Raw genomic sequence first — 16,104 nt, 5'->3', positions numbered from 1 at the left:
CAGTAAATAAGAGCAACAACCACAAAATGAAAAACACACCATAACACAATATTTAAATGAGGAAACCCAATGTAGGAAAAACCTCAGTGGGATTTGTGACCCACAATATTCACTTACTAACCAATAAGGGTAATATTAGTGTTACAATAGGGACCTACACATGCAAGAAGGCCAACTGCCTAAAGCTCACTGCTTACATAGAAAAAAAGAAGTCTCACTGACTTACAAAATGGATTATACAAATCCAATGTCATGTATTGCTTTAGATCAACATCTGCTATGCCAGGTTCAATACCGGTTTAATCTCTGTAATAATCATAAACCCTTATCTAAGATCTGCCTTATAATTTGCACATTAGGTCTACAATAATCTTACCACATCCACCTCCTAAATGATCTACAAGATCTCATACTTATATGAGTCTTATTAAAATCCACCATGTTGGCTTACAAAAATATTTTACAATTAAATACAAAACATAACTAAACAAAATTCATGTCGGCCATGGTGTCGGTAATCAATCTTTTCGGTGCCGGTGAACTGTATGCCGGTGTAAAGTCTGCTAGTGTTGGTGCCTGCCGATATCATATGATTTTAAGGTTTCCATCAATGATAATACCTTCAATCACCTATAATTTCTCATTGGAGTGTACATTTGCCAACAATCTCCACCTTTGGAATTGATGGCAACACTCATGAGAAAAATCCCCAAAAAGTGTCCAAAAAAAATGTTTTCCAAAAGAATCTGCCAATGTCTTATCAAAACTTTATTATTAGAATGTGTGCTCCCCCTGAGCTGATGCTGTCCCTACTAATCATTTTTCTCATCTCCACTACTCCCCCTATGGCATCAATGACAAAGGTTGTCATTGATTGTCAATGGAGTGTGGTTCCTGCCTAGATCCTTGTAACCGATGGGTTACAATCTGATAGATATTCACCAATGCAAAATTCTGATTGTCGCTGAACCTTTCATTGTCCTCTAATGCCACTTCTATTCTCTAAATTGTACCTATGAGTATGTGCATTTTCTCTTCCGGTGTCTTAAGTCCTGGAACCAGAGCCTAGAAAATTTCTTTTCTCAAAGAAATGAGGTAATCCAGTTTAGGGCCTAGTTTGCATTTTAAATCCTTTGCCTTAAACTTTATCTTTTCTTTATCTTTTTCTAACTTTTCAATTTTCTCCTGAAGAACTGCAATATTCTTTTCAACTTTCAAAAATGAATTTGATGTTCCTATTAAGTTGTCACCAATATTGTTGATTTCTTTTTGTACTTTACTGATCTCGAAATATATGTCCTCTGTCAAAATATTAGTTTTGTAGGTATCTCTGTACAGTTTCTTGAAATCCAAAATTGTTTCTCCTAATGTCGGTAATAAGGTTTCCATTTGTTCCTTATTCTTCTTCACTATTTCCTTAAATAATTTTTCTTTCTCCTTATTCATTTTCTCTTTGAATGTATCTTCATTTATCTGGTCTAGTGTTATTAGGTTGTCGGTTATATACTTAGACAATGTGTCTAATTGGCTCAAAGAATCTTTATTATCTATGTTACACTTTGGAGCTATCATATTCAAAATTGGTAAAGTCTCATCTATAGCCTTATAAGCTTGTGCATTACACTCTGTTATTTTCTTTATTGAATCCAAGAGTACCTCTGTTACATTTGTAGGCCTGAATTCAGTCATTGATGTGTCGGATGACTGTCCAACTATTCTCACAATCTGTAGTCTGCCAGTTGTAGTGATAGCTTTGCTTTCCTCTTTCTCCAGAGGGTTAGTTTGTGTTTGCATTTCTACTACCAAAGGCTTGGAATTTTGAGATGTAGTCGGTGGTATAGTTTAAGAAGGTACTTGAGAAGGAGCCTATTGCTCTACCTGTTTCTCTATGTTTTCCTTAGCAAGAGCCCGTTGCTCTAATGGTTTCTCTATTTGTGCTTCAGATGATTTCACTGTAGTGTCCACTACTGATTTTTCTTTATTTACCTTTGTGTTGTCTACTATCGGTGACTCAGTTCGTTTTTCAGTTTTAGTAGTTGTCGGTGCCTTAGTAGATGAAATAGTATGCACATCTATGGTCTCTACCTTTCCAGTGTTTGGGGGTTAATTTGATCCTTTAGCTTGTTGTTGTTTCCCAATTCTAATGTTTTCAACTCCAACATTTCCTTCCGGTGGCTCTATTACCACATTTGTCTTCTCAGTTGATTCCTTATCCACCACGATATTGACTTCCTGAGTGTCAATGTTCATTGTGTATAACACCTCAGAATCAGGATTCATATCCTCATGTGGTGTACCCATACTCTAAGTTGCGGATTGTGTGTCAATAGTTTCTGTCAGTGGAGTATCAGAGAGAGGTGGGGGCAAGTTATCAATTATCTTTAGGCTTGGAGGTCCACCTATCTTACCTTTCCCCTTATCCTTCTAGTAGACTTTGATAGTCTTTGGTCTCTTAAGTTCTTCCTATTTTTCTTTCTCTACAAAAAATATGTCCCACTTATCTGTTGTTTCCTTTGATATCTCATTTACTCTTCCTACCATTAATGCTACATGTCGGTGTCTAGTTGAGAATACTATCCAGTTAGCTTCACTGATCAGCTCATCAATTTCTTATGTGGAGTTCACTGGGTGAACTGCAAGTAGCTTTTCTATTTTGATTTTCTTATCTAACTCCACAATGGCTACCCTTCTAGCTTCTAGTCTTCTGTACAAATCATTGGGTATGTCACCTACAATGTCCATCAAAAATTTCTTATAAATGTCTAAGTGTAAGATTACACTATTTTCTATGCTCTCCTTTTCATCATTTGATAGTGTGTTATACAACTTGTTGATATTTGTCAGTTTCCCATCTGTAGTGATCTCTTCCAAAAGTTTGTCAAAAGTAGGAATAAATCGTTTCCTCTTCTTTGGTGTCATCTTTTTAGCTGGGGGCCTCACCTCTTGTTGTTTTTGTCTTATCTTTATAGGTGTAGGTGAGGGTGTCGATGAGGGTTTTCATTTTCTTTCTACCCTTTTGAATACAGTCAGTATCTCACTATCAGATGTGTCTCTGGTTGTAGTCCTTCCAATTCACTCTCCTTAATACCAATTTTATTCAAAACATCTTCCTTTATTGCTTTTGCTTGTCTTGAACCTCTCCTAACTATTTGCTCAGTTTTCTTAACTCTTTTCTGAGATTGAATGCCACCTTTAATTGTTTCAGCATTGCCAAATACTTTTTCTTTCGGTTCCTTAGGGGCTTCTAAGAGGGATTTTGCATAAGTTTCAACTATGTTATCATCAACCTCATATCCCATCTCTGTAACCCAAACAATTCTAGGGATAATTGCCTCCATCTAGATTTCATCTTTCTTGATCACAAATCATATCTCTTTTTGATACTTATCAACAATTCCTTGAGATAGCCTTATTATTGTCTTCATTCTTGCTTTCAAAGTTTGAATATATTCATTTCTGCTTTTTTCTCTGTCATCTCCCATGTTGTTTAGTATGTCTAACAGTTGCTTTCCTACCAATACCGGGTACTTCCTTGGTAATGGATAACATTAAGCATACAAGCAAGTTGCCAAATCTGAAAGTTCCCTTCTTATCACCTTTGATTTTCTTTAAGTTGTCTATCAATTCATCTTTAAGCCATTCACATACATCAATTCTTGCATTGTCATTCACCATGTCATATGCACTTTTAATATATAAGCTAGAGACAAAGTTTAGTCTGTTTGCATGTGTAGCCTTATAACCAAGAATCAGATTGACAAATCTAACATTGATGTCTTTCACATCATTGACTCTTAGGGATCTTTTGTCAAATGTTGTGCTGGTTAAGTTCATCACAGTGTCATTTGAAACTTTCTTAGTTCTGTCAGGCCTACTATTGGTGGAAGGTAAGCTTGTTACTACCCTAACTACCTCTTTAGTGATCTTATGGATGGAATCCAACCAAAAAAACTCTCCATGAACTCCGCTCAAGACTATTCTTATCACATCTTTAGGAAAATTAGGGATACTAAGAATGTCCACAAAGCCTAGGGTTTCCACTATCTTGTGTTCCGCTTTAACATTACCATTTTCATCACAAATTATAGTCCTATACATGTTCATTATTTCTTCAGCTCCTAGTTCCTCAATATGACAATGTATATACATTATAGGATCCTCTACATAAACTACTCCCTTAGGTATTTTCAAAAATGCTCCTAGGGTATCATCTTTCTTTGTAATTTCAAAAATAAGTTTGAACACAAGTTTAGGGCGCTTGATAACTTCAATCATAGTAGGGTTTGCGATAAATTTAGGTGCAGATGAAGAAGCCATAGTTATAAATACCTTAATCTACCTTTTGGATGAATTGCTTCACTTTTCGCTGTGGATGCCTTCGCTCGAGATTTTCGTGCTCTCTGGAGATTTGAATGCTCGGTGAATGAAAAAGGAGCCAAAACACTTTTTTTATAATGTTATTTCTTTCAACTGCCACATTTAATGCCTGTTGGTTAAGTCAAAAACTTAACTCATCTGCCGGTAAAGAAGTAATCCAACTTCTCACTATCAACTGAGGGTTAATTAACATGTTTTCAATTTGTTGCCATACCCCCAAAGGATTATTTCTCGATTAGATGAAGAATCTTCTGCCAGTGGAGTGATACTCTATTCTACTGGTGAAGGAATAGCTTCACAAACATTCATGTCAGACTTTTTAATCCATTGTTTTGAAAATTCTTGCTTTACCTCTTCAACCTTTTCTTTACCTTTCAAACTGGGTCCTTTGTTATTTGCCAGTGATGCCTTACTTCTACAGAATTTTGCAATGTGTCCAATTTTTTTGCAAGCATAACAAGTCACATTGTTTTTCTAAATAGCTTTCCCATATCCTATGCCAGTATGTCTTCTACATTGATTAGATAGATGTCCAAATCTTCCACATATATAACATCTTACATTTATTCTACAATTTTCTGAATTATGACCAACTTTATTGCATTTCGAACATTGACCAGTGGGTGTATTAGTGTTCTGATAATTTCTAGATCTACATTGATTTTCTCTATGACCGTACTTGTTATAGTTGAAGAATTTTCCATTGAATTTATAAGCATTAGGTTGTCTTACCAGTTTGCTGTGATCATGATTGTTTGCAGTACCAGAGCTTTCACCAACTTCAAAGCCAAGGCCATTTATATTACCATTAGGTTTCTGATTCTTCAGCATGTCATCAAGTTCTTCTAAACTTTTCTTGAATTTCTCCTTGTGTTGATTTGCAGTAGCCAACTCATTTTCCAATAAATCTTTCTGTCTCATGAGTTCAGTTATGTCATTTTGTGTATGCATCAAGTCTGTCTTTAAAATATCATTCTCATGACTGAGTCTTGTGTTTTCATTTCCAGCATCATTTAGTCTTCTACCCAAGCCATCTTCATTCTTCTTTCTATTTTCAATGTCTTTACTAAATCTCATAGCCATACCTTGCATCTCATTCTTCATTGTACTGTTTTCTTTTCTCATCTTGTTCACAAGGTCATTAAGAGTTTCTTTCTCATCATCATCACTCTGCATCTTCTCAGAAAGTTCTCTTCTTTTGTTCCTAGCAATAGTGATATTTTTCTGAAGTCCTTGAATGATTTCCTATGCAGCCTTCAGATCATCTTCAAGTTTGATATTCTTCACTTTTTCTGCATCATAGTCTGTAAGAGATGTTTCAAGTTGCTTCCTCAAGTTATCTATCTTTACCGATGTTAGAATCTTCCTCAAGTTGTTAGGCTTTTGAAAATAGAGGACCAGGCTCTGATACCAATTGTTAGGATTCCCAAAGATACTGAGAGGGGGGTGAATCAGTATCTGACTAGTTAATAAATTTTCTGAATTTATTATATGAAAAGCATTCCAAAACTATGTATCGGTAAACCAAAATTAATGCAGTAAATAAGAGAAACAACCACAACATGAAAATCACACCATAACACAATATTTTAACAAGGAAACCCGGTGTGGGAAAAACCTCAGTGTGATTTGTGACCCACAATATTCACTTACTGACCAATAAGGGAATATTACTATTACAATAGGGGCCTGCACATGCAAGAAGGCCAACTGCCTAAAGCTCACTACTTAGATACAAAATGAGGTCTCACTGACTTACAAAATGGATTATACAAATCCAATGTCATGTACTACTCTAGATCAGCATCTACTATGCCAAGTTTAGTACCGGTTTAAGCTCTGTAATAATCATAAACCCTTATCAAAGATCTGCCTTATAATTCACACATTAGGTCTATAATAATATAACCACATCCACCTCCTAAATGATCTACAAGATCTCCTACTTATATGAGTCTTATTACACTCCATTATGGCGGCTTACAAAAAGATTTTAAATTAAATACAAAATATAATTAAACAAAATTCCTATCGGCCATGGTGTCAGTAATAAATCTTTTTAGTGTTGGTGAATTGTATGTTGGTGTAGAGTCTTCTAGTGTCGGTGCCTATCGGTATCATATGATTGTAAGTTTTCCATAAATGACAATACCTTCAATCATCTACAATTTCTCATTGGAGCGTGCATTTTCCATCAATGATAACTTGTCAGAAAAAGATCTGAACATTCCGCAGACTTAGGATAAGGTAGATGAATGTGTCCACAAACAAAATCTAGCTCCACAAGATCCATTGAGAAAATGCCAATAAACGCCGAAAGAAATGTAGAAACTGCAATATAGGAACAAAACTGAAAAATAAAATATTTTTGGTTGATGCAAGATTGTCCAAAACTAGGGATGCTCCTGCATTAGACATCCAAGGTTATTGAAAAAGTGATTCCCTCACTTTGTTGGGGTTAGAGGAAAACCAAGATAGACTACCTATGCTTGAGAAATCCAGGATGATTCTTCAACTAGTATGTCATTCCACTTCACAAGATCCTCTCTGTACTGATTTCTCTGGGTGCTATGTCCAATCCTACTATCCAAAATGTCTTCAATTTGATCCAGTTCCTTCCGAGGTATCTGATTATCCAAGTCTGCTCCACTATCCTCACTAAATTTTTCCTCCTGGTACTGATGTAGGTCTATAATGTTGAATATAGGTGAAATACCAAAACTATCTGGTAACTCCACTTCATATGCATTTATGAAACTGAATTTCATCAAGATCTTACAAGGTCCAAACTTCCTCATCTTCAACTTGTTACAACTTCCAATGGGAAATCTCTCTTTTCTTAGATACACCATCACTTCATCTCCCACTACAAATTCTTTATGTCTCATTTTCCTCTTTCTCCTTATACTTATTGTTCATGTCTTCCAAATGTTGTTTGACCTGACTATGTATTGTCTTCATATGCTCAAAAAATTCTTATGCTTCTTCACTCCTCTTGTCTTCATTACTGATGTCTCTAAATTCTGATATACCTCTAGGGTGTTCTCTAGTAACAATCTCAAAAGGTGTTCTTCTAGTACTCCTATTTACTGAATTATTGTAGGAAAATTTTGCTTGTGCAAGAATCAAGTCCCAATTTCTAGTTTTATCTCCAACTAAGAATCTCAACAAATTTCCTAGACTCCTATTCACTACCTCTATTTGTCCATCATTTTGTGGGTGAAAAGTAAAAATGAAATTCAAATATGTCTTCATCTTCTTCCAAAGTGTTCTCCAAAAATATCCAACAAACTTTGTGTCTCTGTCTGAAACTATGCTCTTGGGTAATTCATGTAATCTCACCACCTCCTTGAAAAATAGGTCATCTATATGTACTGCATCTGTTGTCTTCTTATAGGGTATGAAATGTGTCATCTTCAAGAACCTATCCACCACCACAAATATTGAATCATTTTATTTATGTGTCTTAGGCAATCCAAGCATAAAATCCATGCTTATGTCCACCCAAGGTCTCTCTAAAACTATAAAAGGCTTATACAATCTAACATTCTGACTACTACCTTTTGTAAGTTGACAAATCTATAGATTTGCACAAATTTCCTAACATCCTTATGGATCTTGGGCCAAAACAAATTCTCACTAATCAATACCACTATCTTGTCAACACCAAAGTGTCCGACTAATACTCCACTATGCTTCTCCTTTATTATATTCCCTCTCATAGAACCCCTAGCAATACACAACTGAACCCCTCTAGACAACATCTCATCTTGAATGAAATAGTCCAACCACTTACTTCTATCCACCATAATTGATTCCTTACAATCCTTCCAAGGTTATACAAAATCCGGGTCATCCTCATACAAGTTCTTTAATTCCTAAGAACCTAATACCTCCACTCTCATCTCTATCAGCAAATTCATTCTTCTACTCAATGCATCAACAACTCTATTTTACTTTCCACTTATATGCTTCAAAAAAAAGGTATAACTCCACAAGAATTCTACCCATCTCATATGTCTCTGATTCAGCTTACTCTAATTGTTCAAATACTACAAAGCTTGATGATTAGTATACAACACAAAATCCTTAGGCAACAAATAATGTCTCCATTTCTTCAATTCTTGAACTATGACATATAATTCATCATCATACACTAAATATGTCCTCCTTGCATCATTCAACTTCTCACTAAAATAAGCTACCAATCTTCCTTCCTGACTTAACACTGCTCCAATTTCATTTCTAATGAATACTAAGAGGGAGGGGGTGAATTAGTATGCCAAAAATCTTTGCACTTAAACACTTTGCAAGACTGAAAGTAAACCGGTAAAACAATTTAGCAGACAAACCAGTTAACAAACATGCAAACCAAATAGCTAATAATGCATTCACCCACAGAAGCACAAATACCATAACACAAGATATTTTGACGTGGAAACCCAAATAGGAAAAACAATGGTGAGATGGAACTCACAAGTAACTATTTGCAGAATAGAAACTAGACTGGTTAAGGTCGGACCAGTTAAGGTCTTACAATGTTCTTCACCAGAACAGATCCTGTTAGGAATCTCAATCTCTATTAGGAGATAAGTCTGATTAAAGACTACCTGGCTAGAGGATTTTAGATCCACAGATGTGAACCACCTTGTTAGAGGATTTACTAAAAGGCTTTTGGGCCTACCGAGTTAAGGGCTACAGACTTGTCAAAGATGTGAGTAATCAACAAGTGTTTGATCTATCTAATAGCACAGATTGCTCGGTTAGATCCTTGATATCTCAATCTTAATGCATTACAGCCTTACTTTAGTCTTCTATACATTCATACTCTCTCTAACTCCTCAACCACCTTAAACCCTAGCAACAACACAAAATCTTTTCTACAACCTCATCAACTTCCTAAAACCCCAGACATGATGTCCTTATAAAGGAATCTGATTTCATGTTGGTCCAATAGGATTACATTACAATTTCCTAGGTTCAATGAATCTGGACATACTTGGTACCATGACACAAAAAGCATCATTATAGTGTCGGCACCGTCAAACAATCGGTGGATGGTAACTCATCACAAAATGTCGGTTGGTAACTCATCGCAGAGTATTACCGGTTCATACAAAATACCAGTTGCTGGTTTGTCAAAATGAAGACTGGTAAAGATGTGTTATGCCACTTTAGTCCCTTGTACCGCTTGGTATTCACAAACCGCTTGGGGTCAACATGCCACTTCAGACCGGTAAACACATTCTGCAAAACACCAATAGTCTAAAGACTATAATACAACATACCTACAACATACCGGTTGGAACAAATACCGGTTGTGCTCTAACTCATACATATAAAGAGGATCTTAATGTAAGTGTGTGTCCATCAATGACAATCACAACATGAACATCAAAAATGCCAACAATCTCCCCCTTTGGCATTGATGGCAACACTTAGGAAAATAAAATTTTGACATCTAAGTGTTTTACAACAAAAACATGCCAATAGCAAAATTGCTCCCCCTAAGCATATACACTATCCCTTTAACAATACAATGTATAGCACTTTTGCATATAGAGCATAAACATTGAGATATCAGAACATATATCAAAGCATATAGCAAAATTTTAAATCCAGATACTTCTCCCCTATACTTCTCCAAAACAGATAGAGTACTTCTCCCCCTTTGCCAACAATGGCAAAGTATCGCTGATCAACCCTGTTTCCATTTGATATTAAAATAATAAAAGTTTATGAAAACAAGGAATAATACTTGTCAAAAATAGATTTGTAGTCCTGGAAGAATTGTTTCATCGATAGAGACCAGGATTCAAGTAGGGAGGTGGCTACTTCTTTCTCTATTTGCATCTGGGAGACCTATTCTTCCATGGCATCAATTGTGCTCATCTCTTGTGTAACTTCCAAAGCATCTAGGTTCAGATAACACTTCTAAAGAATTTGTAGATGTGGGAGTAGAACTAGTTGTAGCTCTTGCAAATCTCTAGACTGTGTGCTGATTTCTTGCTCCATTTTGGCTGACTAGATATGAAACCGATGAATGGTTTACCCATCAGTTGTGAAGGAATCATAAGTAAGCTTGAATGTGCTCAAGTAGGATTGCAAGTCCTATTCAATTTTTTGCTTCTGAGCTAGCACATCATCATAGAATAGATGGGGTTGACAAATTTTGCTGAGTATCATATTCCCCTCATCTAGAGCATTCCTTATATCCTTTTGTTCTTTCTTTAGTTCATTCCGGAGCTCATTCAACTTTTTCACCAGAGCTATATTAAGAGCCTTTTGATGGTCCTTCTTGACATTAGCCTCTGTTGCCTCTTCAAGGCTCTGCACTTGATCATCTACTACTGTGCATAGGAGCTTTAGTCTAGCTAATGATGAATCGGTGTTTGGAAGATTTGTATCAGGTATCAAACCGGTAAGCGTATCCACAGCTGCTTGGATTACATCCTGCTCCTTCTTTTGTCGAATGATTTCAAGGTGCTCTTGAGCTACCTTGATACTCTGCATTAGCTCTGTTTCACTTGCAGATTGGAGATCTATAGGACTGGAGAGGTCAACCGGTTTGGCTTGACTCTCGGTTGCCTTCGGAGTCTCCATCTGGGTGCTCTTCGCCGCTTCTCCTGCCTTGTCCTCTTATGATTTCTTCTTCTCCACTTCTCTCCTCTTCTTTGCTTCCTTGTCTTCCTCAACCTTTTTCTTTTCTACTTCCTTCTTCTTCTCTTGTTCTTTATCCTCCTCTTTTTTCTTTTTCTTTTCATCTTCTTGCTTCTTTTTCTCCTCTTCATCCTTCTTCTGCTTCTCCTCTTCATTTTTCTTCTTCTTCTCCTCTTCCTTCTTATTTTTCTCTTCTTCATCTTTCTTCTTCTTTTCCTCTTCATCTTTCTTCTTTTTCTCCTCTTCATCCTTTTTCCGCTTCTCTTCTTCATCCTTCTTCCTCTTCTCTTCTTCTTCCTTTTTCCGCTTCTCTTCTTCTTCCTTTTTCCTCTGCTCGGCCTCTTCCTTTGCTACTTCCTGTCTGTCCTTAGCTTTCTTTCTTGTTCAACCTATTGCTCTTGACCTGTTGCCTCAGATGGTATCTCCTAGGTAACATCTTCTCCATCCAGGGCATCGACATCAATAGTGTCGACCGGTTCAACAACCGGATTTCTTTCATCATCAAACGCTTCATCTGGTTTTGATATTTCCAGTTCTTTCTCAGCTTGTAGGTTGGCTATACGCACTTTGTGAGATTGGATAGTAGTTACCATATGCTGATGAGTGTCCTTTTCAACATCATCAACTCTTCCTTCTAACAGCCAGAGTCTTCTTCTTCTAGTGAAGAAGAGTCCTTTATTCTGGTCAATAACATCAAATAATTTAGAATTTGATAGGTCGGGAAAGTACTGTGCAAAAACTTTCTCCCTAATTTACTGTTCTTTTTCTATGGCAATGCACCATCTATTATCTAGTAACTTATACAAAGAATCCAGTGTCTAGGATTTAATCTCTGATGGCAATCGGTCATTTTTACACAAATAATCAATAATCTCTTGTAGCACTTCTTCTTTCTCCTTATCACTAAAATCATCATAGTAGTCTACTAAATCATGTAATAATTTTCTCCTAATATTCTTTATAGTTCTTTGACAATGTGTCAAAGGTTTGTAGGAGGTGATATCTATATTTATCAGTGCAGATGATGCTGGTTCATTCCTTGTCTTCTTTCTTGTCTATCTCACCTTCTTGGGCTGCTCCTCAGACACAGTTTCTTCTGAATTTGGAGAGTTTCTTTTTGTCTTTCTTTTCCTCTCGAAGACTTTAGCCAGTGTAGCTTCTGGTTTCTTTTTGGCTGGTGACCGCTTGGTCACTTTTGGAGTTGCAGTAGTAACCGGTGCTGATGCTACAGCCACTGCCTTTGCCTTCTTTATTGTAGGTTCTTTTCCTTTCTTCACAGAGGGTTCCTCAACTGGTGTAACCCTTTCTAGATAGGTTTTGGTCCTCTTTACCTTAGGATCAAGAGGTGAGACAATAAGGGTAGAGGCCTACCCTTCCAGCATGTCATACATCACCTCATAGCCCATTGGCTCAACTTCTTTCTGTTTGTGCTCAACAACCTCCACTATGCATTGATCCACCTTGATGGTGAAATAGGTGTCATCTTCATATTTCTTGATGATATCACCTGAGATCCTCATCCTTTGGCTCATTTTTCATCTGAACTCATCAAAATACTTGTTCAGAACCTCAGGATAACTAGTTCCCACTGCTTGCAAACTTTCCTTTATTTGTTTGGTAACCGGTTGGTCTGTAGACAATTGAATGTCTCCCACTCCTGGGAAGTATCCTTGAAAGTAAAAGAACAACCCAACCAATAGTTGTCCAAACTTGAACCTCAGTGCATTATCTTGTTTGATTGATTTCAAGTTCAATAGGAGTTGCCTCTGGATACCGGTGCATAGGTGAAATGATGCATCCTCCTTTATCATCCGGTAAGTGGTATTTACCACTGCAGTAGATATAGAGTTAATTCTGCTGGCTAAGAATGTCCAGTATCCAATCACCATACATGCATACTTCACTAGATCATCCTTGATTGAATTGACTATCATGCCTCATGAGTCACTCACTGAACCGGTGAGCTTGGACATCTCAGTTTTGCTAACTGTCCTTAGGGCTGTCACATCCCCTGTATTGCAGAAACCAATGACTGCATGAATTGCCTGTGGTGTGATATCATGCATCCTCTCCAGGTACATTTTGTCACCATGGACTCTTCTCAAAATGATTCTTATGTGATCCTCTGTAAAGTCTTCCAGGAAGTATACAACATTATGGAGTTTCTTCTTCTCCAAGATACTATACTCCAGTTTGATTTTCTTATCCTTTCCACAAAATAGACCTAGTTGGGACTGGATGGCTAGAGACCCTAGGTCTTCAATCTTGCAATCTATGTAGTCAAAAATTCCCTCTTCTACTATCACTCCAGCCAAAACTTGTGATAGGACATTATACTTTGACTTTCGTTGAATAAAAATTTCAGATCCAATAGATGCACTAGAACTGGTATGAGATGCGGAAGCCATTGTAGAAATTTTAAGAACTCGAGGAATACCTTTTAAAACACATGAATTTAGGGCTTTCCGATTCTCCTTCATTTCTCACTTCGTCGGTAGCTGAATCATCGCTTTGTGTTCTTCACTTGACCATTTTCTATTTGAATTTGAATCTCCTTCACAGTTTTTCAATTTCTCCAAATCTCTGCTCAAATCGCCTTTTTGTCGCTCTGCTCTTTGAAAAACTTTTCTTCGCTCAAAAACTAATAGTGAGAAATGATTTAAAAAATGCTTTTAAACATAGTCCTCACCTACCATCATTTATGCTCCTTCATTAGGGCATAAACCCTAATTTTTCCTTTTTACTGTTTCCGGTCTTCTATCAATCGGCAGGTATAACATATTGGTTAAGGTCTTTTACCAGTGAAAACTGGGGGTTCAAAAAATTTTGCCATTTTCTCCCCCTAAGATTTTCAGAAGCTTAATTTGTCAGTTCTGTGATTTCCACACTAGGTGCAGAAACCGGTTCCTTTTGTAACACCACTGGCTTCTTCCTCCAGATTTTGTTCATATCCGCTTGAACTATTTCCACATCAATTTCTCCTTCTAGAGTGATTGGTATATCATCTGATATACTCTTTCTTCTTCTGTAGAATCTTCCAATGTGACCCGGTTTGTTGTAGTGATAGCAAACCAATCTAGGTGCTCTCCAAGGTCCATTGTTCATGTTTCCATTCTTCCTTTTGCATGTTGTAGCAGTGTGACCATGATCATGACATACCATACAGTTTGCTCTCCATCCAATTGCCGCTTAATAGCCACCGCTTCTTGGCTGATGATTGAAGACATTAAATAGGTTGTGGTTCCAGTTCATAAAAGGTTTAGGACCAACTCCTTGGGTCCTTTGAGGATATCTTTGAGTGTTATTCATAACAGAGCTGCATTCAAATGCTCTATGCCCAAACTTGTTGCATGCATAGCAGTTACCATTGAATCTATAGGATCTAGGCTTATCATTTAGAAAATAAGGAAAATTGTTGTAAGCCTTACTCCTACACACATTAGCAGTATGTCCTTCCTTAAGACAGTTAAAGCAAACAGGTTTAAACTTTTGCTTACCTTTATTCTTTGATGTCGGTTGTTTCTTTGATGCTCTAGCATTTGTACCAGAAGTCTCACCTTCCTCATGACCAGAATAGCCAAGTCCATCAGTATTCTTGACTAGTTTGGCAGATTCAAGCTTTTACTCTAGCTTGACAGTGCTCTTGTTAAACTTATCAAGTATTTCTTTTGACTCAGAGAGTTCTTTGGAAATAGCAGCATTTGTTTCCATTGGGTTTTCATTCTCAGAGATGGCACTATTTAGTTCACCTTGCATGTCTTCCTTTTCCACCTTGCTTGCATGGAGTTGATCATTTAGGGCACTCACCTCTTGTTTCAACTTGGAGATCTCAAAATCTCTTTCTTTTGCTAGGTCATCAGCTTTTCTCTGGTTCTCAAGCTCTTGACACATCCGAATAGTCAGTCCTTCCAACTCCTTTCTCAGGTTGGAGTTTGATTCATTCAGCTTATTTACTTCTGCAATTAGGGCTTCCATATCTGCTTCATCCACAAAACTATTTTCAGATAGCTCCATCATCTTTTCTGCATGTTCTCTCCTTTTTTCTTGAGATGCCTTGTATTTGACCATAAGATCATCATAGGCTTGCTTAGACTAAGTGAGTCGTTGAGTAAGTTCCCTCAAGGTGTATTCCCCCATATCTCTTTCCAAGTGGTTAAACTTATAGAAAGGTAGGCTCTGATACCAATTGATGAATACTAAGAGGGGGGGGTGAATTAGTATGGCAAAAATATTTGCACTTAAACACTTTGCAAGACTGACAGTAAACTAGTAAAACAATTTAGCAGACAAACCGGTTAACAAACATGCAAACCAAATAGCTAATAATGCATTCACCCACAGAAGCACAAATACCATAACACAAGATATTTTGACATGGAAACCCAAATGGGAAAAACCACGGTGAGATGGAACTCATAAGTAACTATCTGTAGAATAGAAACCAAACTGGTTAAGGTCTTACAATGTTCTTCACCAGAACAGATCCTGTTAGGAATCTCAATCTCTATTAGGAGATAAGTCCAATTAAAGACTACCTAGCTAGAGGATTTTAGATCCACAGATGTGAACCACCTTGTTAGAGGATTTACTAAAAGGCTTTTGGGCCCACCGAGTTAAGGGCTACAAACTTGTCAAAGATGTGAGTAATCAACAAGTGTTTGATCTATCTAATAGCACAGACTGCTCGGTTAGATCCTTGATAGCTCGATCTTAATGCATTACAGCATTACTTTAGTCTTCTATACATTCATACTCTCTCTAACTCCTCAACCACCTTAAACCCTAGCAACAACACAAACTCTTTTCTACGACCTCATCAACTTCCTATAACCCTAGACATGATGTCCTTATAAAGGAATCTGATTTCATGTTGGTCTAATAGGATTACATTACAATTTCCTAGGTTCAATGAATCTAGACATACTTGGTACCATGACACAAAAAGCACCATTATAGTGTTGGCACCATTAAACAATCGATGGATGGTAACTCATCACAAAATGCCAGTTGGTAACTCATCACAGAGTATTACCAGTTCATACAAAATACCGGTTGCTGGTTTGTCAA

Source organism: Cryptomeria japonica, chromosome 1 (assembly GCF_030272615.1).
Source record: "Cryptomeria japonica chromosome 1, Sugi_1.0, whole genome shotgun sequence".
Taxonomy (NCBI): Eukaryota; Viridiplantae; Streptophyta; class Pinopsida; order Cupressales; family Cupressaceae; genus Cryptomeria; species Cryptomeria japonica.
This window is presented reverse-complemented; position numbering follows the sequence as displayed.